We start from the raw sequence: 23,918 nt of genomic DNA, 5'->3' as shown, positions 1-23,918 counted from the left end.
GTTGGGTAAAAACGCAGAATGGAAAACATCCTATAAGATGTAATTCTGTAGCAGAGTTTTTCCTGACTAGTAGAATTTTTGAGTTGTTCTGTTTTGTTTTTAGTATTACTTCTTTGGATATTCTATTTTTTCTGCATTAAACTTGCATATAGAGAATGTGATCAGGTAATGGGGCTGTTTCTGAGCAAACTGAAGAGCTTCATTCCTCCTTGGTGTCAAGACTTGTGGTGACATTTATTCTGTGTACATCATTCCAAGTCATTCATGGCACAGCATGAGACAATGGGACAGGGAGAGTCCAAGAAGTGCCATTTAACAGATATTTCAGATCTAACATAATGACAAGACTTAGTCAGCAATGCATAAATATTTGTGCAGTGAACCTAAAAGTCTAACAATTCAGGTGCAGATTTGGCCAAATATTACTGAATTTTTTTAAACCAAATCACTTGCTTTAATATAATCACCATAAAAAAGTTTTAAATTTTTTTTGGCAAATGATCTACTTCACGATGAAGAATTGAAGATAAAGATGCTTTTGATGAATGACACTTTTAGATATGTTCTCTGAGCCAGAGAGATAGCGTTTTCCTTAGAGTGAGGTTTCCACTTGTAACTCCCCTGCCCCGCTGCCACGGCCCCTGCCTTCTCCTGTCCTTACCGAGAATCTCACTAAGGTTTTCATAGCTGGGGGACACCTCACATTGAGATCTGAGGTTTCTGGGGGGTTCCCACAGGGACCTGCATCACTGTGGCCTCTCAGAGCACAGAAATACACCGCTGAGTCCCCAAGCTGCAAGGCTGTGATGGTAAGGCTGATGGAACTGGCCGTTTTCTGGAAGTTCAAAAACTACCGACCCTCTGTTGTATTCACTCATTGTAAGACTCCTGATGAATAAGGAAAATCATTTCTCCACTTGGTGTTTGTTTGTACCAGAATAAATAATAACTGTAACTACTAGCTTCATATACACAATCCAAGGTTACATCCTCCTTCTCCAGCATAGAAATTTCTGGCTGGCCTTTTTTTTTTCAATTGTTTTTTTTTTTTTTTTAAGAAGAGGTTGGGGGTAGGAGTTTAGTAATTAATTTATTTTTCTGTGTTGGGTCTTTCTTTCTGTGCGAGGGCTTTCTCTAGTTGTGGCAAGCAGGCACCACTCTTCATCGCGGTGCACGGGCCTCTCACTATCACGGCCTCTCCTGTTGCGGAGCACAGGCTTCAGACGCGCAGGCTCAGTAATTGTGGCTCACGGGCCTAGTTGCTCCGCGGCATGTGGGACCCTCCCAGACCAGGGCTCGAACCCGTGTCCTCTGTATTAGCAGGCAGATTCTCAACTACTGCACCACCAGGGAAGCCCCTGGCTGGTCTTGAGTTACTTTCTGGGCTGTGATGGATCCTGGGGAGAAGAAAAAATTTTATATATATAACATATGGAGAGAGACAGACAGAGAGACAGAGAGAAAGAATTAGGCTGATTCTCCTGGTGGAACCCCGAGGGCTGCAAGGGACAAACATAGGACTAAGACTTCTAATTCCTCTACCCATTACTCAACTCTCCTACACACAACCAGACAATAATAACCTGCCCTACCCCCAAACATGGGAGCTGAGTGGAGCTGAGTCTGTTTGTGGCTATCCTTACCAAGGCGGACGGAGGCTATGAAAGCTCTCAGCAGGCCAGGGAACCCCATGTTGGAAGCTCTTCCTGTGAGTGAAATGTGCTGTGTTCTGTCTCAAATTCAGGTCTAAACGCCTGCCCTTTGCCTGACAGGGCACGTGCACAAGTACTGAAGTGCGAGATGCTTCTGCACCAGAACAGGAAATGTAACTTGCTGCTATCAGTTTGCCTGTGGCACGTCATGGCTTGCTGACATGGTTGGTGAGTCTAACCTGCCTATTTAGACTTTATTGTAATTAAGTTGACAACAGTTATATCAGTGCTGCAGCCATTTGCCATATTCAACCAATGCATCTAGGATAGACAAGTTTTATGAGCAATACAATTTGTTACGATTATGGTGACTTCTGAGAACAAATAGTCATCCATGTTTTTGTATGGCTTTTTTTTTTTGGCCTGCAGCCAAACTCTACAGTGAAATAAGCTCACAGATTCTTCTTCCAGACAGGAAGGTCAAACTATTTACCCTCAGTCATCATAACTTTTCTTCCTTCACTCCAAGGCATTGGTTCCTGGGGAAATTTACATTGGATAAAGTTTCTTGTCTGCTTAATGCTATCACAGCAAGTTTCCTGGTGGACAAAATTTGTCCAGCTGTACGTGTCTAATGCCAATCAATAGTCTGTGCTAGAAAAACCTTGCTTTCAAGTATCCCATCCTATAGTCAAAATGAATGCAAAATCACCAGACCATGCATTCCTAGTTCCTTATATCAAAAATGTAGCCATTCAAAAATCACAAATGCCTTTTCATCCCACTACTGCAGCAGCTCTGGCTCGTTTCACTGAGAGCAGCGCCTCAACAGCGTTACGTCTCAGCCGCGTGAAAATTTGTGTATGATTTGCTTGGCATCCCTGTGCTGATCTATGATTGTGATTCAGCTGATGCAGCTTTTAGTCATCTATTCCTTTTCTCTTCCCTAAATGGATATATTAATATCGTGACATCTAACGTCCATCTTACATTAAGAGAAAATAGATGTTTTTGAAAGTCAGTCTAGAGAAGGGAGGAGTCTTTCTGGCTGAACAGGGACACTTCTGGGGATCAGAGCTTGGGTCTTCTTTAAGACTGACATCCACCCTATTCTCCCTGAAGAACAAGTCCCAACCTCCTGGGTTTCTAGGAATTAGATCTGACCTTGATTTATTTTCCTGAAAAGCTCTAAATAAACACAACACTGCCCAAGGAGAGAATATACCTCTTCCTCCCAAGGCTGCTCACTTCGCCCTCCTGCTCCCCTTGGGTTTGTGTTCAGCTCCTCTTGCAGCCCCTCTCACCGTGTCACTCAGAGCACAGTAGTACACAGACGAGTCTGATGCTTGCATTGAGGGTTTCTGCAGGTGGAAGGAGCTGTCACTCGTAACAAGAGTGGCCTGAAAACCTTGATGCTCTGCCCTCTGGCTTGCTTTCGAGCCCTTCAGGAGGAGTTGCGGAGCTTTGTTGAGATACTGGACGTACCAGAAAAGATAGGGATTTGAACCAGAGGTCTGGTAAGTGCAGTGCAGGGTCGTAGGCGCCCCCTCTGAGACAGTCACTGGGCCTTCTGTCTGGTTCACTGAGTCTCCATTGGTCCCTCCTACAAGAGAATCACTTTTTTATGTTATAAATGGAGAGAAGGAGAGTTTTCAGCCAGAGAAGAAAACTAAAAGTTACCCATAATTATAGGAAAATTAAAAATGATGAACATTTAAGATAAAATGTTACTTACTGAATATTAAGAAGATCACAAGAACAGAATGAGTGGCAGAAAACATGTTGGCAACGGTCCTTGCTCCCTAGAATACACCAAATCTAATGGGGCTAGTTTGCAGCTGAATATTATAGAAACTCCTCACTTAGAAACTGAGAGCCCCTTTCTGCACAGCAACAGTAATGTCTTGTGGCTACAAAGTAAACAAGTCAAACCAGCACCTGAATAAGAAGAGGAACCACATTTGTAGGAAACCCCGCCCTCTGGTGGGCATGCTGAACATTGCACCACAGCTATATCTGCTTGAGGCATAGGCAAAGGAGAATGGGACAGGACTCAGAAGAGAGCTCTAAACATGAGCATGCTTAGGGAAATACTCAGTTGTTGCTTCCATCATTTTCTGCATGGTACAAGTATCTCTAGCTACCCAAATAATCCCAGGCAGGATTTTTAACTGGAATAGTCAGAGGTCTCTTCCTTGCATATGTCTCCATGACTCCCATGGGTAAGACAGGGATTCATCTGCCTAGAAAGTGCTCCCTAATCTCCCCAAATCCTTTGCCTGAATTACTATTCATCCCCAAGACTCATTCAGCATGCCACAGAGGAAACACTACCTAAGGCAGGTCTCAAGTAATGTATGGTTGGTTGAAAAGGTTTTTATCCTGTCCATCATGAAATGACATATTTGTAAAATACAATAAAAACAAATTACTGTGACTTCTTCACTGATAAAGGTAGAGTTGACCTTCCTTCCAACTGGAAAACTGGACAAACTATATGATACAACTTTTGGACATTGGACTACAGGTAGCACAGAGATAAGGAAAACAGATGAGGTGCGCCCGAACATTGCCCAGCTTACTTCATGGAGGCAGCTTCTCAGCACCAGTGCAGGAGGGATTTACCAAAAATAGCCCAGCTGTCTCACTGTGAGATTGAGACTGAATAGGAGATTGGGGATCTTGAAGCACCTAGAATTTGTGGACCAGTGTATCAGAGAGGAGGGACGTGTACAAACAGAGAGAGAGAGAGAGATAATGACAGGGGGTCACTGTGAATCCTGTGCGCAGTACTAATCTGCAACAAGAGAGAGAAAACTCATCGAGTTTGGTGAACCACCCTGAAGGGCCTCCTTTGGGCCCATGAACCATACTTAGATAACAGCAGCCTTACACCTTTAGCCTTATGAGGGATAGGTGACCTTACTTAGGTGTCTTGGTTCTTGAAACACCTTTTATTTTATTTTTTATACAGCAGGTTCTTCTTAGGTATCTATTTTATACATATTAGTGTATATATGTCAGTCTCAATCTCCCAATTCCTCCAAACACCACCCTCTCCCACCCCGCTTTCCCCCCTTGGTGTCCATATATTTGTTCTCTACATCGTGTCTCTATTCCTGCCTTGGAAGCCAGTTCATCTGTACCATTTTTCTAGATCCCACATATATGCTTTAATATATGATATTTGTTTTTCTCTTTCTGACTTACTTCACTCTGTATGACAGTCTCTAGGTCCATACACGTCTCTACAAATGACCCAATTTCGTTCCTCTTTATGGCTGAGTAATAGTCCATTGTATATATGTGCCACATCTTCTTTATCCATTCGTCTGTCAATGGGCATTTAGGTTGCTTCCATGACCTGGCTTTTGTAAACAGTGTTGCAATGAACATTGGGGTGCATGTGTATTTTTGAATTTTGGTTTTCTTTGGGTATATGCCCAGTAGTGAGATTGCTGGGTCGTATGGTAGTTCTACTTTTAGTTTTTAAGGAAGCTCCATACTGTTCTCCATGGTGGCTGTATCAATTTACATTCCCACCAACAGTACAAGAGGGTTCCGTTTTCTCCACACCCTGTCCAGAATTTGTTGTTGTAGATTTTCTGATAATGCCCATTCTAACCAGTGTGAGGTGATACCTCATTGTAGTTTTGATTTGCATTTCTCTAATAATTAGTGATGTTGAGCAGCTTTTCATGCGCTTCTTGGCCATCTGCATGTCTTCTTTTTAGAAATGACTATTTAGGTCTTCTGCCCATTTTTGGATTGGGTTGCTTGTTCTTTTAATATTGAGCTACATGAGCTGTTTATATATTTTTTAAACTAATCCTTTGTCCGTTGATTCATTTGCAAATATTTTCTCCCATTCTGAGGGTTGTCTTTTCATCTTGTTTATAGTTTCCTTTGCTGTGTAAAAGCTTTTAAGTTTCATTAGGTTCCATTTGTTTATTTTTGTTTTTATTTCCATTACTCTAGGAGGTGAGTCAAAAAGATCTTGCTGTTGCTTATGTCAAAGAGTGTTCTTCCTATGTTTTCCTCTAAGAGTTTTATATTGTGTGGTCTTAACATTTGGGTCTTTAATCCATTTTGAGTTCATTTTTGTGTATGGTGTTAGGGAGTGTTCTAATTTCATTCTTTTACATGTAGCTGTCCAGTTTTCCCAGCACCACTTATTGACGAGACTGTCTGTTCTCCAATGTATAGCCTTGCCTCCTTTGTCATAGCTTAGTTGACCATAGATGCATGGGTTTATCTCTGGGCTTTCTATCCTGTTCCATTGATGTATATTTCTGCTTTTGTGCCACTACCATACTGTCTTGATTACTGTAGCTTTGTACTATAGTCTGAAGTCAGGGAGCCTGATTCCTCCAGCACCATTTTTCTTTCTCAAGATTGCTTTGGCTATTCAGGGTCTTCTGTGTTTCTATACAAATTGTGAAAGTTTTTGTTCTAGTTCTATGAAAAATGCCATTGGTAGTTTGATACGGATTGCACTGAATCTGTAGATTCGGTGCAATTCCTATCAAGCTTTGGGTAGTATAGTCATTTTCACAATATTGATTTTTCCAATCCAAGAACATGGGATATATCTCCATCTGTTTGTGTCATCATTGATTTTTTCATCAGTATCTTATAGTTTTCTGAGTACAGGTCTTTTGTCTCCTTAGGTAGGTTTGTTCCTAAGTGTTTTATTCTTTTTGATGTGATGTTAAATGGGATTGTTTCCTTAATATCTCTTTCTGATCTTTTGCTGTGAATGTGTAGGAATGCAAGACATTTCTATGCAATAATTTTGTATCCTGCAACTAAACCAAATTCACTGATGAGCTCCAGTAGTTTTCTGGTGACATCTTTAAGATTATCTATGTATAGTAGCATGTCATCTGCAAACAGTGACAGATTTACTTCTTCTTTTCCAATTTGGATTCCTTTTATTTCTTTTTCTTCTCTGATCTCAGTGGCTAGGACTTCCAAAACTATGTTGAATAAAAGTGGCGAGAGTGGACATCCTTGTTTTGTTCCTGATTGTAGAGGAAATGCTTTCAGTTTTTCACCATTGAGAGTGATGTTTGCTGTGGGTTTGTCATATATGGCCTTTATGATGTTGAGGTATGTTCCCTCTGTACCCACTTTCTGGAGAGTTTTTATCATAAATTAGTGTTGAATTTTGTCAAAAGCTTTTTCTGCATCTATTGAGATGATCATATGGTTTTTATTCTTCAATTTATTAATATGGTGTATCACACTGATTGATTTGTGTATATTGAAGAATACTTGCATCCCTGGGATAAATCCCACTTGATCACAGTGTATGATCCTTTTAATATATTGTTGGATTCTGTTTCCTAGTATTTTGTTGAGGATTTTTGCATCTATATTCATCAGTGATATTGGTCTGTAATTTTCATTTTTGTAGTATCTCTGTCTGGTTTTGGTATCAGCGTGATGGTGGCCTTGTAGAATGAGTTTTGGAGTGTTCCTTCCTCTGCAATTTTTTGGAAGAGTTTGAGAAGGATGGGTGTTAGCTCTTCTCTGAATGTTTGATAGAATTCACCTGTGAAGCCGTCTGGTCCTGGACTTTTGTTTCTTGGAAGATTTTTAATCACAGTTTCAATTTCATTATTTGTGATTTGTCTGTTTATATTTTCTGTTTCTTCCTGGTTGAGTCTTATGATGCCTTGTATTTCTTATGATGCCTTGTATTTCTGTCTCTTATGATGCCTTGTATTTCTGGGGTGTCCATTGTAACTTCTCCTTTTTCATTTCTAATTTTATTGATTTGAGTCTTCTCCCTCTTTTTCTTGATGAGTCTGGCTAAATGTTTATCAATTTTGTTTATCTTCTCAAAGATCCAGCTTTTAGTTTTATTGATCTTTGCTACTTTTTTCTTTGTTTCTCTTTCATTTATTTCCTCTCTGATCTTTATTATTTCATTCCTTCTACCAACGTTGGGTTTTGTTTGTTCTTTCTCTAGTTCCTTTAGGTGTAAGGTTAGACTGTTTATTTGAGGTGTTTCTTGTTTCTTGAGGTAGGATTGTATTGCTATAAACTTCCCTCTTAGAACTGTGTTTGCTTCATCCCATAGGTTTTGGATCATTGTGTTTTCATTGTCATTTGTTCCTAGGTATTTTTTCAATTCTTCTTTGATTTCTGCAGTGCTCTCTTGCTTATTTAGTAACATATTGTTTAACCTCCATGTGTTTGTGTTTTTTTACGTTTTATTCCCTGTAATTTATTTCTCATCTCATAGCGTTGTGGTTGGAAAAGATGCTTGATGTAATTTTAATTTTCTTAAATTTACTGAGGCTTGATTTGTGACCCAAGATGTGGTCTGTCCTGGAGAATGTTCCGTGTGCACTTGAGGAGAAAGTGTAATCTGCTGTTTTTGGATGGAATGTCCTGTAAATATCAATTAAATCGACCTGGTCTATTGTGTCATTTTAAGCTTGTGTTTCCTTATTAGTTTTCTGTCTGGATGATCTGTCTATTGCTGTAAGTGAGGTGTTACAGTCCCCCACTATTATTGTGTTACTGTCGATTTCCTCTTTTATAGCTGTTAGCATTTGCCTTATGTATTGAGGTGCTCCTATTTCGGGTGCATATATATTTATAATTGTTATATCTTCTTCTTGGATTGATCCCTTGATCGTTATGTAGTGTCTTTTCTTGTCTCTAATAATATTCTTTATTCTGAAGTCTATTTATCTGATATGAGTATTGCTACTCCAACTTTCTTTTGATTTCCATTTGAATGGAATATCTTTTTTCATCCCCTCACTTTCAGTCTGTATGTATCTCTAGGTCTGAAGTGGGTCTGTTGTAGACAGCATATGTATGGGTCTTGTTTTTGTATCCATTCAGCGAGCCTGTGTCTTTTGGTTGGGGCATTTAATCCATTCACATTTAAGGTAATTATGGATATGTATGTTCCTATTACCATTTTCTTAATTGTTGTGGGTTTGTTTTTGTAGGGTTTTCTTCTCTTGTGTTTCCCACTTAGAGAAGTTCCTTTAGCATTTGTTTTAGAGCTGGATTGGTGGTGCTGAGTTCTCTTAGCTTTTGCTCCTCTGTAAAACTCTTGATTTCTTCATCAAATCTGAATGAGATCTTTGCTGGATAGAGTAATCCTAGTTGTAGGTTCTTCCCTTTCATTACTTGGAGTATATTGTGCCACTCCCTTCTGGCTTATAGAGTTTCTGCTGAGAAGTCAGCTGTTAACCTTACAGGAGTTCTCTTGTATGATATTTGTTGTTTTTCCCTTGTGTGCTTTTCATAATTTTCCTTTGTCTTTAATTTTTGTCTCTTTGATTACTATGTGTCTCAGTGTGTTTCTCCTTGGGTTTATCCTGCCTGGGACTCTCTGTGCTTCCTGGACTTGGGTGGCTATTTCCTTTCCCATGTTAGGGAAGTTTTCGACTATATTCTCTTCAAATATTTTCTTGGCTCCTTTCTCTCTCTCTTCTCCTTCTGGGACCACTATAATGCGAATGTTGGTGAGTTTAATGTTGTCCCAGAGGTGTCTTAGGCTGTCTTTGTTTCTTTTCATTCTTCTTTTGTTTTTCTGTTCCATGACAGTGAATTCCACCATTCTGTCTTCCAGGTCACTTATCCATTCTTCTGCCTCAGTTATTCTGCTATCGATTCCTTCTAGTGTATTTTTCATTTCAGTTATTGTATTTTTGAACTCTGTTTGCTTGTTCTTGAATTCTCCTCAGTGTTTATTCTTTAATTCTTCTAGGTCTTTGTTAAACATTGCTAGCATCTGCTCAGTCTTTGCCACCATTCTTTATCTAAGGTCCTGGATCACTATCATTATTCTGAATTCTTTTTCTGGAATGTTGCCTGTCTCCACTTCATTTAGTTGTTTTGAAACACCTTCTTTTCACTTCTTGTCACATTCTTGTTTCAATTCAAGTAAGTAATTTTTTTTTTTAAGAAAGTAGAGTTTAGATACTTCATAGTATTAGCCAGACTCTCTTCATTCCAGAGGCACGTGTGTGGTATTTACCTGTCTCCTGTTTATTTGTATTATTAGGGATTCAGGAATCTCAATGTAAAGAACTGTTTGCTCAATGTCGGTCAGCTTGTTTGTCTAGTTTCTTGTGCAATTATTTGTGCTAGTGAAGTGAACACAGCAGAAGATTTGACAGGGTCATTTCATAGCTTATTCTTTCCCTAGGATTGGGTTTACTTTATGCAAAGTATGACTGTATTTATAGCAAGAAGTCAAAACATTGTTACTTGCTCACATCAACCATTTTAAGGCATGGGGACTTTGTTTCTGCAGACAGCTGTGATGTTGCCTTACACAGGCTCTCAAGGCAGTGCTGTCAATCTAGTAACAATGGCTATGACTAAGTCAGTTGAACACAAGAATCGTCTTCTTCAAATGATACATATTCACCTACATAGATTTTCTCACCAGTTAAAATGATCTATTTTTTTAGCTCTTACTAAAATTAGGGTCTTGAGTAGAGTTATCCTGCTGGCAAGACTCTCTGGCTCAGCAGACCACCTAGGTACTCTTATATTGTTCTGCGTGTTCAGGAATCCCTAGGCTCAAGCATTGATTCTGGAAATTTACAGAGTTGTCTACAATGTGTAAACCAAAACCAGACACGATTCCTATCTCAAATTGCTTTCAGTTGAGTGAGGATCAGGTAAGTAAAACAAATCGTATGCCCTGCCTGTGCTCCCACTAGCCTGGACCCAGCCATGTGGAATGAGGGCTCAGACTGGAAGTAGAGAGCTGATGGAGTTATCACCAGGGGAATGAAACCTGCTTGAATACTTTATTTCCACTATTTAGATTTATTTTTGTTCTTTATCTCTCTCTCCATTTCTTTGGCCTGTTTATCCTCCTGTTTAACTCCCAGTGCTCAGGTGTCCAACACGCAGTGTGCAGGACTCCAGAATGTTAGGGAAGAAGGCAGTGTTTACCTTCAGGTGGGTGTCTAGACATCCACCCTGTTAGGTGAGGACAGTGACTACATCCTCCAGTACCATTAAAACTATGATAACTCTTAAATTCTCCATTATGCAGTATGCAGAAAGCAAACAGCATGGCTGGCTGAGAAGCAGCAGGAGGTTTTGTTTGGAGTTACATAAAAGTTGACAGAACTATTCCTCTAGTTTCTTGATCCTTTGGTGGAATCGTCAAGAAAATCTTGGCTCATGTGTTATGCAAGACAAATTGCCCTGCAAGATCCCTGTATAGCACAGGGAACGATACTCAATATCTTGTAATAACCTATAATGGAAAAGAATCTGAAAAACAATAGATACGTATGTATAACTGAATCACTTTGCTGTACACCTGAAACTAACACAACACTATAAAACATCTATACTTCAGTAAAATTTTTTAAATGTTTAAAAAATATTCTTAACACTTTTATCCATTTAAAGAACTGAGATGCTTTTATTTGTACAGTGCTATTATTCCATTTGTCTTTCATTTGATAAAAATAAGGTAAAGAACACAAAAGCCTCAAAACCAAAGTGAGTATTCTAAGTTGGCATACACATGATTAGAAATATGCTTTTATTATTTAATTTGTTGCTATCAAACAAAAAACTGCAAATATAAAAATTCCCATGTAATTCCTACACCCCAGAGGTTGGCAAACCTTTTTTCTGTAAAGGGTTAAATAGTAAATAGTTTAGGTTTTGAAGTCATATAGTCTGTGTCGTGACTACTCAACTGTGCTCTTATAACACGAAGCATCCATGGTCAATGCATAAATAAATCGACATGGCTTTTTTCCAATAAAAATTTATTTACAAACACAGGTGGCAGGCTGATTTGCCCTGTGGGCTGTGCTTTGCCAATCCCTGCTATGCCAGAAGAATGTATCCATAAACTTCCAAAGATTTTTTTAAATAAATATTATCATATCTTTTTGAGGAGACTTAAAATAAAGAATACATTAATAAAGAAAAAGAAGGAAATTAGATGATCGTAATGCCTAAGATACATTGATGCTGAGTTTTCAAGGGTGAGACACACAGATATGGACGCTACCATTAAGGAACTCACAGAAGTAGTAGTGAAAATAGGTCTTAAATAATGAAAGAAATAAAGGAGAAACTGCAAATGTGACAATGCAGAGGTCTATAATTCTAAAAATGCCCCCTGAGCTTCCTTCAGCTACTGACTCTTGGACAGATGAATAAGAATGAATAGGCATTTACTATTTTTTTACTCTTTTGAAGGGAGGAAAAAAGTTTAGGAAAAGGAAAATAAATAAGAAATCACCTACAGTTGCCATGAAGGGGCCATATAGTAGGAAAAAGGTACTTTTAAGAAACTTAAGGACTTCCCTGGTGGTGCAGTGGTTAAGAATCCGCCTGCCAATGCAGGGGACATGGGTTCAAGCCCTGGTCAAGGAAGAGCCCACATGCCATGGAGCAACTAAGCCTGTGCACCACAACTACTGAGTCTGCACTCTAGAGCCCACGAGCCACAACTACTGAGCCCACGTGCCACAACTACTGAAGCCCGCGCGCCTAGAGCACGTGCTCTGCCACAAGAGAAGCCACTGCAATGAGAAGAAGCACGCGAACTGCAATGGCGAGTAGCCCCCACTCACCACAACTAGAGAAAACCCGCACACAGCAACAAAGACCCAACGCAGCCGAAAATTAATTAATTAATTAAAAAAAAGAAACAAATAATACCAGTATTGTTGAAGAGAGAGAGAGACAGAGAGGGAAAGAGATTAGGAGTACATTGTGAAATGAGGTTGGAGAGGTAACAAGAGCCTAAATTATGCAAGGTTTTGTAGGTCATATTAAGAAGTTTTGGGACTTCCCTGGTGGCACAGTGGTTAAGAATCTGCCTGCCAATGCAGGGGACATGGGTTTGAGCCGTGGTCCAGGAAGATCCCACGTGCCGTGGAGCAACTAAGCCTGTGCACCACAACTAGTGACCCGGCACTCTAGACCCTACGAGCCACAACTACTGAGCCCACGCACCGTGACTACCGAAGCCCTTGCACTCTAGGGCCTGTGTACCGCAACTACTGAGCCTGAGTGCTGCAACTACTGAAGCCTGTGCACCTAGAGTCCGTGCTCCACAGCAAGAGAAGCCACCACAATGAGAAGCCTGTGCACCGCAACGAAGAGTAGCCCTGGCTTACCACAACTAGAGAAAGCCCGCGCGCAGTAACGAAGACACAATGCAGCCAAAAATAAATAAAAATTTTAAAAGAAGTTTCTCTTTATTCTAAGAGCAAATGGGGATCCAGGTGATTGACATGCTCAAATCTGCACTCTGACAAGATCATTCTCACTGTGGTACAGAGGACTACATTGAAGAATGATAGGGTGTGTCACATGCTGGGGAACAAGGGACTAAAATGGATTTTTAATTAGGATGGTGGAGGTGAATTAGCGTGTGGGGTTTGTGACATCTTCTGGAGACCTTTAGGAAGCAAAGTCAACAGAACTGGGAGATAGACTGGATATAGTATTTCAGAAATGAATAACTCTGAAGCAAAACACCCCATATGAGTCTTAATATACCCTAAGCTGAGGATAGCAGAAATTGCTATTTGCCTAAAGAATGTCCATTCTCTCCTATTTCTTACTAATAGAACAACAGTTTTGATGTGAGTGGCAACATGCTGAGACTGAAAAAATACTGACATCCCAGAGTCCTTTGCAGACGGGAGAAAGGTGGGGACATGGAATAACACTCTGGTCAGTGAAATGTAAGTAGCAGCTGTTGGGTGGATGTTCTGGAAATGATTGACTTGGCCAGCATGTACTCATTTGCCCCTTGACCTCTTTCTTTCTGCCTGGAATGTGTGTAAAGTGGATGGATCTCTAGCAGTTTCTGCCAAGTATTTAAACAAAAGTGACACTTTAAGGACAAGAGACAGAGAGCTAGAAGGAAGCCCCTTGATTTTTTATAACATGATTAAGGTAGTATACTAGCCCTGGACTCCATATGATACATATGACAGCGCTTCCTTACATGAGAGAAAAGTAAACTCCACCTTGTTAAAACCATTATTATTTGAAGTTTTTGTAAGTTGAAGCTGACCCAGTCTCTAACTGATATAGAAGATGTTCATTAAAAATACAATGCATCGGGCTTCCCTGGTGGCGCAGTGGTTGAGAGTCCGCCTGCCGATGCAGGGGACACGGGTTTGTGCCCCGTTCTGGGAAGATCCCACATGCCGCGGAGCGGCTGGGCCCGTGAGCCATGGCCTCTGAGCCTGCGCGTCCGGAGCCTGTGCTCCGCAATGGGAGAGGCCAGAACAGTGAGAGGCCCGAATACCGCAAAAAAAAAAAAAAAAAAAAAAAAATACAGTGCATCAGTGCATCAGAGTCTGATTGAGTAAGTGCCTAATAACCCAGATCTTCAAGGTGCTGTAGGTGATTCTGATATAGGTGATGTTGGTGGTTGAAGCTCTGGAATGTGGGAACCACAGTCCCTACCAAACTTTCGCCTGCCCTCTCCCACATTTTCCACCAAGCATCACATAAGTACAAATGCGCTTTCTCCACAAACCCATTTTCAGTAGCATCAAAAATGTATCAAAAAAACTATTCTTACCAGAAGCAAGAATAAAATGGATGGAAAACTGTCATATATGTGATAATAGAAGTATCCACTTTCAAAACACAACATTTTACGAGCTGGTAGCTGAGAACATACATCTCTCACTTGTATGAGGAAAGATTATGACTCTCTGATAAATTCCCCTCTTTTTAATGGAGAAATTGAAGCTTGGAAATCACACAACTAATAAATGGGAGAATCAGATTCAGGTCTTTGTCTCTACTACTCCAAAGATTCAGATCTTTGTGTTTATAATTATACAACGTTTTCACTGCTCAGCTTTAAAATGAAAAGTTTGGTTGAAAGAGTCCTAAGATCCTTTTTAACTCTAATGTCTGATGAATCTACTGTTGGAATTAGAGAAATGCAAAAATCCTCTCATGCATCTCAAAGCCCCACCTAAGTCTTGAGGGGGCTGTACATATAACAGATGAGACCTTCTAATACTGACAAGTCCTTCCTCATCCTCCACAAGTGACCTGGTAAAATTAGAGCTTGAAAGGTCTTTAGGCTCATCAGTCCAAATCCTTTGTTTAAAGTGAGGAAACTGAAGGCTGCTACACTGATGATGTGCTTAAGGGCACACAACAAGGATGGGCAGAGCTGAAGCTGGTATTTCAGTTTCCCGTTCTAAATCTCATGGCCTTTACCCTAGTCTAACATGCTGCCAAAAACATCAGGAATTTGACAGGCCTCCCTTTCCTGTTGCCAGCTGTTTGTAGACTCTCCTTTGTGGGAAGACATAACCACCAACTCTACACACTGTTGTGGCTTCTAAGAGGCAGCTCTGGCAGGGTTTGTGCTGGGGCTGCAGTTGCCTGGTGAGCACTGTGTATCCATAGCACAGAGGTAAGTAGCAGTGTCTGCAGCCTGGGAAGCCGTGATGGACAGGGAACTGCCTTTGATGGAGTTGTCAAACGTGACTCGCAGTCTTCCACTACGCTTCTCTCTCTCATTTGAACGTATTAAAATCAGGTGGGCAAAGCCTCTCCTTGAATCCTGTCTGTACCAATGTAAGGTGTTTATAGCAGTTTTATAACTGCAGTTCATGGTGGCATTTTCACCCTCCTGGATGCTCAGGGCCTGAAGATTCTCTTCTCCTTGCTGGCTATTCACCCCTAGGCAGAAACACAAGGCCAGAGCCCAGGAGTCAGTCACTGCATTTTCACTCTCTAGTGTTTGCATTTCCTTCCATGATTTGGGGGTACATTTCCCAATTAACAAGAAGATTTTGCCCCTCTGTCTTGTGGGCTCGGAACTTTGGTCACCCTCTTCCCATCGCCAAGAGCCCCAACTCACTGGCCAGTTGAAGCCACAGAATCACCAAAGATACGGTCAGGAGTTTCTGCATTCTTCCTCCTTATTGGGATCACAGGAGATTCAGCTCCGGAGCCTGAAATGAAGCCAGGTTCGTCAGTCTAGTTCTATTTTCTGGGTATATTTATCTAGTCCCTCTGGATCGCAGAAAGAGTCTCAGGCTTCTTACCCAGCCAATCAGAGGAAGCTCAATCCTGCGCTTTCAATACCAACATGTTGATTTCAAACCAAGCAAGTCTGAGGAGAGAGGGTACTGCCATCTTGTGGTAGCAACATCATCCTGCTAATAGAGCCGGCTGTGGAAGGTGAAGTGTTAGAGCTGATACAGAAGAAATTACAAAGCTAGTCTATTCTCTGCCTTTATTACACTCCAGTTCTAGCCTAGAGTAAGAACAGATGCAGCTTAATTCATGTAAAAACTCAATTAAGAAAGAATACTGATGCCTGGTATTTACAGAATACCTCCGAGGAGCACCGTTAGGTTTCTTACAATCACTTCTGGTATTTTATATATGAGCTTTCTTTCCTTTTTTTTTTTTTTTTTTTCTAATTTGCCTAATGCTGGAATGAGATTGCATATAAGTCAGGGTTCTTATTGGTGAGTAACAGAAACTGACTCTGGCTGAATTAAATAAAAAAGGAATAAGTTAATTAATATTGGGTTTGCCTCAGCATCTCCAATAGGGTCAAATAACTGGAGTCAAAAGCTATTGAGGGCTTCCCTGGTGGCGCAGTGGTTGAGAGTCCGTCTGCCGATGCAGGGGACACGGGTTCTTGCCCCGATCCGGGAGGATCCCACATGCTGCGGAGCGGCTAGGCCCGTGAGCCATGGCCGCTGGGCCTGTGCGTCCGGAGCCTGTGCTCTGCGACGGGAGAGGCCAAACAGTGAGAGGCCCGCATACCGCAAAAAAAAAAGCTATTGAGTCAGTCTACCAAACATTTAAGGAAGAGTTAACACTGATCCTTCTTAAACTATTCCAAAACATTGCAGAGGAAGGAACATCTCAGTGCTGTCTGCTTCATCACTTTGGTCTTATGATCCAGCAGATCCAAGAATGATGCTTGGAGTTTCCATGGCAAATAGGATGGAGACATGGGAAACACGAACAGGAAGATGGCAGCATACTCCACTAGTATTGGGGGCTGGGGGGAATATATTCCCTTTTCTTTAAATATCGGCTCTCCTTTTAAGAAACAGCTTCTGACTTGCTAATTGACCATGGCAAAGTCTGAATATCTAACTTAGGAAAAAACTAACTTAGTGACCGTGCAGCCTGAACTTCCATCATGAACCAAGTGTTGTCCAACTACGTACCTGCACTGTTGGTCATGCCCAGCAGCAATCTATCATCAAGTGGAAATGATATATAAGAGACTGGGCTCAGGCATCCCCAGAAGATCCAGGGAAGCTGAATGAGTAAGCACCTCGGATTCCTTTGACACAGACTCTTCTTGTTTTGTATACTCTCCCTTAACCGTGCCTATAACCTTCTAGGGAGTTCCTTATAATCAGTTAACTAAGGAACAAGAAAATCAAGCCTATTTTTCATATGGATTTGCACATTATTTTGGTACCACACAAAACTAGCACTATAGCCCACTGAAGGATGAAGATGAAGGACCATCCCTCCACATCATCAGGAGATACCTTTTGGTTATTCATGTTTTCTAGACTGAGGGATGGCCAGAGGTACTGATCTACAGTGATTCTTGGGTAGTTGCTAATGATTTTTCTGGTAAGAGACTTGGAAGGAACAAGATCGGAAGATTAGTGCCAAGGAAATCTAGGAAAGAGGTATCTGGATGGACCTCTCAGAATGGGCACAGACTGTCAAGATAATTATGCACTATGTGGATACTGGCCAATGGAAATGGAAGCTCTTAATAATGGACAAAACAATGCACTCTATGGATGTGTCAGCATCTTTCCCCAGCCACCCCGATGCTTGGTCAATGATCCCATGAGCAAAGTGGCCTTGCTAGCAGGAATGGAAGATATACATGAAGTCAAAAACATTGATTTCCCCTTACCAAGCTTGAGCTAGCTAATGCTGTTGCTCAGTGACTAATCTGCCAAACACAGAGACTAATGCTGAGCCCCTGATATGGTGTCATTCCCCAGAGAGACTGCCCAGACACCTGATGACGAGTGGATTGCATTAGACATCTTCCATGATGGAGATGACTGAGATTTGTTCTCACAGGAGTAGACACATGTACTTGCATATGGATTTGTCTTCCTTGCTCATTGTACTCTGCCAGCATCATCCTTATAAACTCACAGAATGCCTAATTTCATCAAGGGATTGCCCACAGTATTTCTTCTGAGGAAGAAACTATTCTCACTGCAAAAGATTACAGCAGTGGACACATGCCCATGGGATTATTTATCTTACCTCATACCCCATCACCCAGAAGTGGCTGGCCTGTTGAAATGTAGAATGGCTTATTGATTCCGCTATAGCACCAGTTGGAAAACAACTCTGTAAAAAGATGGGATTCTGTTTTAAATGATGCAATATATGCTTTATAGCAGAAAGTATTATATGATGTTTTCTCCCCCATACCCAGAATGCATGAGTCCAGGAATCAAGGAAGTGGCTCTGGGAGTGGACGCTCTCACGATTATTACCAGTAACCTACTAGCAGTATTTTTGCTCCCAATGTTTGTAACTTTGAGCTGTATTGGTTTGGAGGTCTTACTCTCTGAAAGGAGGAAGGCTTTCACCAGGGGACACAGCAATAATTTCACTGAATTGGAAGATAAGACAGCCATGTGGCCATTTGGGCTACATATGTCTCACAGCAACGAATAGAAAATGAGGTTACTCTACTGACTGGAGTGATTGATATCAATTGCCAAGGAGGAATTAGGTAGCTGCTACACAACAGATATAAAGAGGACTATGTCTGGAACCCAGGAGATTTCCTAGGGGAGCCTCTGGGAACTTCCAAGCCTGATACTAAACGTTAATGTTAAATTACAGCAAGCAATAAAAAGACAAGATTTTTGAGTACTCAGACCCTTTGAGAATGAAGATTTGGATCACACCACTAGGGAAGTAACCTAATCCACTGAGGTTATGGCTGAGGGCAGGGAAAATATAAACTGTGTAATAAAAAAAGGAAGCCGTCCATGTCAATTGCAGTATCGTGACCAAATTGGGAATCAAAGAATGTAGTAGTTTTCTATATTTTCTTTCTGCTCTTTACATGTGTCTTCCTTTGTATACATTGCCATTCTCTTCTTCTTTCTCCTCACCATAATTATTTTATATGCAGATTGTCAGAGATTAAGTTTACAATTTAGTCTGTGTATAACAGCATGTTCAGTGAAATTTCCTCTGAATTTTAGAAGTAATTAATACAGCCAGTGATCCGTAGTGACTGCTGGGATTATGGGTCTCCTCATTTGGGGGAAATGATGAGAACGTCTTCACTTCTTCAAAGGACAGCTTTAGTTTGTTAGATAGAAACATAGAGTCATTTCACCGTTGTTTGGAAGTTCAAATGTGTATGGGGGGCGTGTGTAGGAAAGATCAGTAACCAGAAAGATGGGGCATGCCACTTATCAATTTATTGCCTTTCAATTATAAATCCACCCTTCATGGATTCAGAGGGTGACTCTGGACATGGACCTTGTAAACATTTCTCCTTTGCCAGCTGGCATGATGTTAAGCTTTGTCAGTAGAGGGAACGGGAAGGACACTGCAGGAAGAAGCAGCATCTCTTCCAGGTCCTGGCATATTTTCCACACTTCTTTTTTGATTTTGTTTTTCTTTTGCGTTGCGCGGGCCACTTACTGATGTTTCCCCTCCTGCTGCGGAGCACAGGCTCTGGACGCACAGGCCCAGCGGCCATGGCTCACGGGCTCAGCCGCTCCACGGCATGTGGGATCTTCCTGGACCGGGGCACGAACCCGTGTCCCGTGCATCGGAGGCAGACTCTCAACCACTGCGCCACCAGGGAAGCCCTTCCACACTTCTTGTTCCTGCAGTGCTTGGCCATCCTGTGGGACACCAGTGATGCTCACCTCCAGCAGCATTTAATGACAGCCCCCCAGGTGGTTTCTTGACAGGTTTCACAAGCACCCAAGCAAATTCAGCAGCACTCCCTTGCCAGCTTCCTATAAATTGTGTTGGAACCCTGGGAGGTGTTCTTCTGCCTGTCAACCTTGTTCTCTGGCACCTCAGCAAACTTCCCCATCTAGCAGGCTGCAGCCACACACTCCCCAATGAAGCCTGAGGCATTGGCTTGGTAGGAGAAGGGGGTACAAATTACAATGTGTTAGTTTCCTCGGAACTCTGGCTTAGTCCTAGAGATAACAGCGTCTCCCTACCTATGCTATTCTTATGTTCTTTAGAGTTCTTTTTACTCATTAGTAAATAACTCCCTGTTATTAGTTAATAATTCTTTATATTAAACTTTCCTTGTTCAAATTGCTGTGATGTTTCTCCTGATTGCACTTGATTTGGGTAGTATGGGTCCATGAAGTGCATGAGAGGAAAGGCATTAGCTGTAGAAAGATCAGCAACCACATGTCGGGAAACAGTATCCTCCTTTTCAGGAACTGGGCTTCAGTACGTGGTGATGAGCACAGGTGGGGGTGGATGCTACGGCAGAGGAGATGGAGAGGAGGGACTGCACCACTTAAGCCTGGGGAGCCCCTCTGGGCCAAGAAAAGGATTTTTATGCCATTACATAGTTTTATTTCTAAAGTATTTTTCCAGGTACTAATCTATAGAATAAATACACTTACTATTTTAAAAATTAATTTAGGCGTTGTAGGTAATGCGAATTTCCTTGCACAGATTTTTGAGATTAATCTATAGCTAACTGACAACTGATGGCAACTGTATCTCAGAGATAAACTCAGTGTCAGTCTCTAGAGAGAGAATGCCCCACTGTGGCCAAATAGGGAACTGAGAAATATTTTCAGTAACTCTTAAGGGGTTTGTGCTCTGCTTCCTTTGTAAAACCAGTTACTGTGTCCCTCAGAGCACAGTAATACACCGCTGAGTCTTCCTCTTGAGCTGATAGTTTTTTCAGATGGAAGGATGCCTCACTCTTGTTGAGGTCAGCCGTGAAACCTCTGATACTCTCTCTTGAGGTGTGTCTCAGGAGTAACTGGAGCTGTTGTTTGGGGTAGTGTACATACCAGAAGAGCACAGGACTCCCAGAATATGAGTAGTTGCACTTCACCTGCACTGGGGACCCTTCAAAGATGGAGATGTGGTCCTCAGGCTGAGTCACTGTCTGGGCTCTTGTTCCTCCTGTAACACCAGTTCTGGATCAGGGATTGTCTTGCAGACAGAGGAGAATAGTTCGTTAAAGTGATTCTAAATCAGAAGACCAGAGAAAGATAGAATAAAAAGAGACTTTACTCACTGAGTGTGAATATCATCACAAGCACTGAGATGAGGGTGGGCTTCATGTCTGAGCTGTGAGGAAACAGGAAGCTCCTTTCTGCAGGTTTTTCCTGGAAACAGTTCAGCCACATGGACACCCTGACAGAGCAGTGAGTGAGTTTACACTGGCATGCAAAGTAGAATCTCTTCCTCAAAGGGCTGGCTGCTTTCTGGCTTTCTATCGAGTTCAAGTTGTGTAGCATCTTCCTCTAGAGGCCCTATCTGATACTGCAGATAATCTCGGGCTTCAGGAGGCCTTCTGTTCTGAAACAGAATGGTGAGGGATTTCCTCCACAGTTAGTAAGACAAAGTGTAATGCTGTACTAAGTGAAGAAGCATGTTACCAGAAAGGTCCAGATAGAGATATCGATGGAACATAATAGAAAGTCCAAACATACCAATTATTTATGGAAATTTAGTTATCAAAAAATAGGGAAAAGATGGTATATTCAGTAAAATCTGTCTTCATGAATGGAGAGTCATCTAGAGATCAGCAACTAAATTTGGATGCATACCTTAACATCAGCTATGAAATAAATTCCTAATAGAGATAATTAATATTTTAAATAAAATGAAAGCATATTTTAATCAATTTTGGATGGTCATGAATTTTCTAAACATGAGAGTCAGAAAGAATAAGGGAAAATATTGATAGATCAGCCTTCACAGAAATTTAAGCTTCTGTACAAGTATGTTAATGAAATGTGTAAACATTACCATATCAAGGTATTTTCCATTCATCATCATTGATTGTGACCTTCCTCACACCAGGAACGGCCCTTTAGAATTTTAGTTGTACAGGTTTTTTTGACCTAAGAATAAGGCAATTCTAGAAAGATGGTAGATTTAAAATGTCCCTGATCCCCTGTGCTTAGCCAAGGAGCTTCTGTGGAAGCCAGCCATGCTGTGCCAACAGAGCTTAAGTGAGGTATCCCATTGAGGCTCATATAGAAATCTGGGGTCAGTAGCAGGGAACTCCAGGATGAAGAGCAGAAAACAATAGGTTGTAGAGAAAGCTTGGCATGTACAGATCAATGGACATGTAAGAAGGAAACTAGTTGTTTGGGGAAAGCCTTTCCTCTAGCCCCCAAATAGCTGAGAAGAAAGTAACAGGTAGGCTGAGTCCCAGCTGTCCTTAACGAAGAGGAGTACAAGGAGATTGGAGAGCACAGAGATTTCCTTCTAGTTTTTCAGCAAGGTACTGGCATTGCTGCTGGGACCAGTGCCCTACTGTCTGCTACATTGCTGATCACAGGCATAGAAATATCTAGGCTTTCCACCCTCACAACATTGCCTCCACTTAAAGTGCCCCAGTAATCAGACATGTCAGGAAGGAGTAAAGAAAGGGAAAGGATACCTCAGAGAAAAATAAGGGCTTCATCTGGGGAAAATATAGTCTGAAAAAATTATCAGAGTCAGTGACACAATTTCCCTAGCCAAAAATCAGGACACATAGTTTGACAGTGATCAAGAATTCATTTACAAGGAAGCTCTCACATAGAAAGAATATCTCACTCAATGCATTGTTTATTTATTGAATCTCTTAGAAGAAAACATAGGAAAAATACTCTTTGACATAAATCACAGCAAGATCTTTTATGACCCACCTCCTAGAGTAATGAAAATAAACAAATTGGACCTAATTAAACTTAAAAGCTTTTGCACAAAATCTACAGATTCGGTGCAATGCGTATCAAAATCCCAATGACATGTTTTACAATCCTAAAATTCATATGGAATCGCAAAGGACCCCAAATAGCCAAAGTAATCTTGAGCAAGTAGAACAAAGTGGGAGGCATTTCACTTCCTGATTTCAAAATATAATACAGGGCTTCCCTGGTGGCGCAGTGGTTGAGAGTCCACCAGCCGATGCAGGGGACACGGGTTCGTGCCCCTTTCCGGGAAGATCCCACATGCTGTGGAGCGGCTGGGCCCGTGAGCCATGGCCGCTGGGCCTGTGCGTCCGGAGCCTGTGCTCCGCAACAAGAGATGCCGCAACAGGAGATGCCACAACAGTGAGAGGCCCGCGTACCGCAAATAAAAAAATAATACAAAGCTTTTGTAATCAAAACAGTATGGTACTGGACTAAAAACAGACTTACAGGCCAATGGAACAGAAGACTCCAAATTATTATTTGTGATTTGATTCATATTATATGCTTAAAAAAACTGCCCTCCAAAATATTGTAAAAAGTTTACACACACAGAAGTTAAGCCTCCCTGAATTCAAAATTGCATAATTTCTAGTGGCAGAAAAATGAGTCATTCAAAATGTTGAGCCTGGAAAGCTGCCTCAAAATAAACTAACAAACAAAAATTAAGAAAAATACAAAGCCTTAAACCTCAACCTCTCTACACATACACACACACACACACACACACACACATGCAAATTTAAAGATTTAAAGACAAAATTAATCTGAGAAAAACTAAAGAAAATATGAGATAAAATTTTATCATTTTAGAGTGCTACAGATTTTTAAGCATAAGATATAACTCAGAATCCATAAAAGAAATTTTTCCAAAATTTACTACATACTATTTTTAAAATTCTGCCTGCCAAACAATCAAGACCATAAACAAAGTTAAAAAGGTTATATTAAACTTTTTTAAAAGACACGTATATGTGAGAGTCTTATGACAACTTTCTTAACATAGAGAATGTCCTTTAAAATCTATATTTAAATGACTATAACACAGTAGGAGATGGGAAGATATATGAATAGACAATTTATACAAAAATATATAAATGACTTTGAAATGAAACGAAGCTCCATCTCATTCATGAATTTTAAATTATTAAATTTTTTTTAAAAAGCCTAACTGATAAGCAACAGTCCAGAACCTTAGTAATACACAAGGTTTGGGGAAAATAGATATTCTGCCTAATCATGACTATTGGTGGTAAAACTTACCTAGAAGAAAATTTAGTTGAATCATATAGACTGAGTATGCTACTTTCTTGAA

The 23,918-nt window shown here is 40.9% G+C and overlaps 1 protein-coding gene and 1 pseudogene across 3 annotated transcripts in view; one reads left to right on the top strand and one right to left on the bottom strand.

Moving 5' to 3' along the window:
- Positions 1-23,918, top strand: part of LOC115803651 (sal-like protein 2) — a 900,219-nt gene that overhangs the window by 453,913 nt on the left and 422,388 nt on the right. For all 3 annotated transcript variants that reach the window (XR_016391489.1, XR_016391490.1, XR_016391491.1), the window contains exons 18-19: positions 1,745-1,880; positions 13,253-13,369. The gene's annotated coding sequence lies outside the window, so the exon portion shown is untranslated. The remainder of the gene's footprint in view (positions 1-1,744; positions 1,881-13,252; positions 13,370-23,918) is intronic.
- On the bottom strand, positions 2,285-3,863 carry LOC149750242 (T cell receptor alpha variable 18 pseudogene; annotated as a pseudogene).

Source organism: Delphinapterus leucas, chromosome 2, assembly GCF_059928025.1.
Source record: "Delphinapterus leucas isolate spDelLeu-1000000601 "Yukka" chromosome 2, BTC_Dleu_Yukka2, whole genome shotgun sequence".
NCBI lineage: Eukaryota > Metazoa > Chordata > Mammalia > Artiodactyla > Monodontidae > Delphinapterus > Delphinapterus leucas.
Note: the sequence above shows the minus strand (reverse complement) of the source record. Positions and strands in the feature narration are given on the sequence as shown.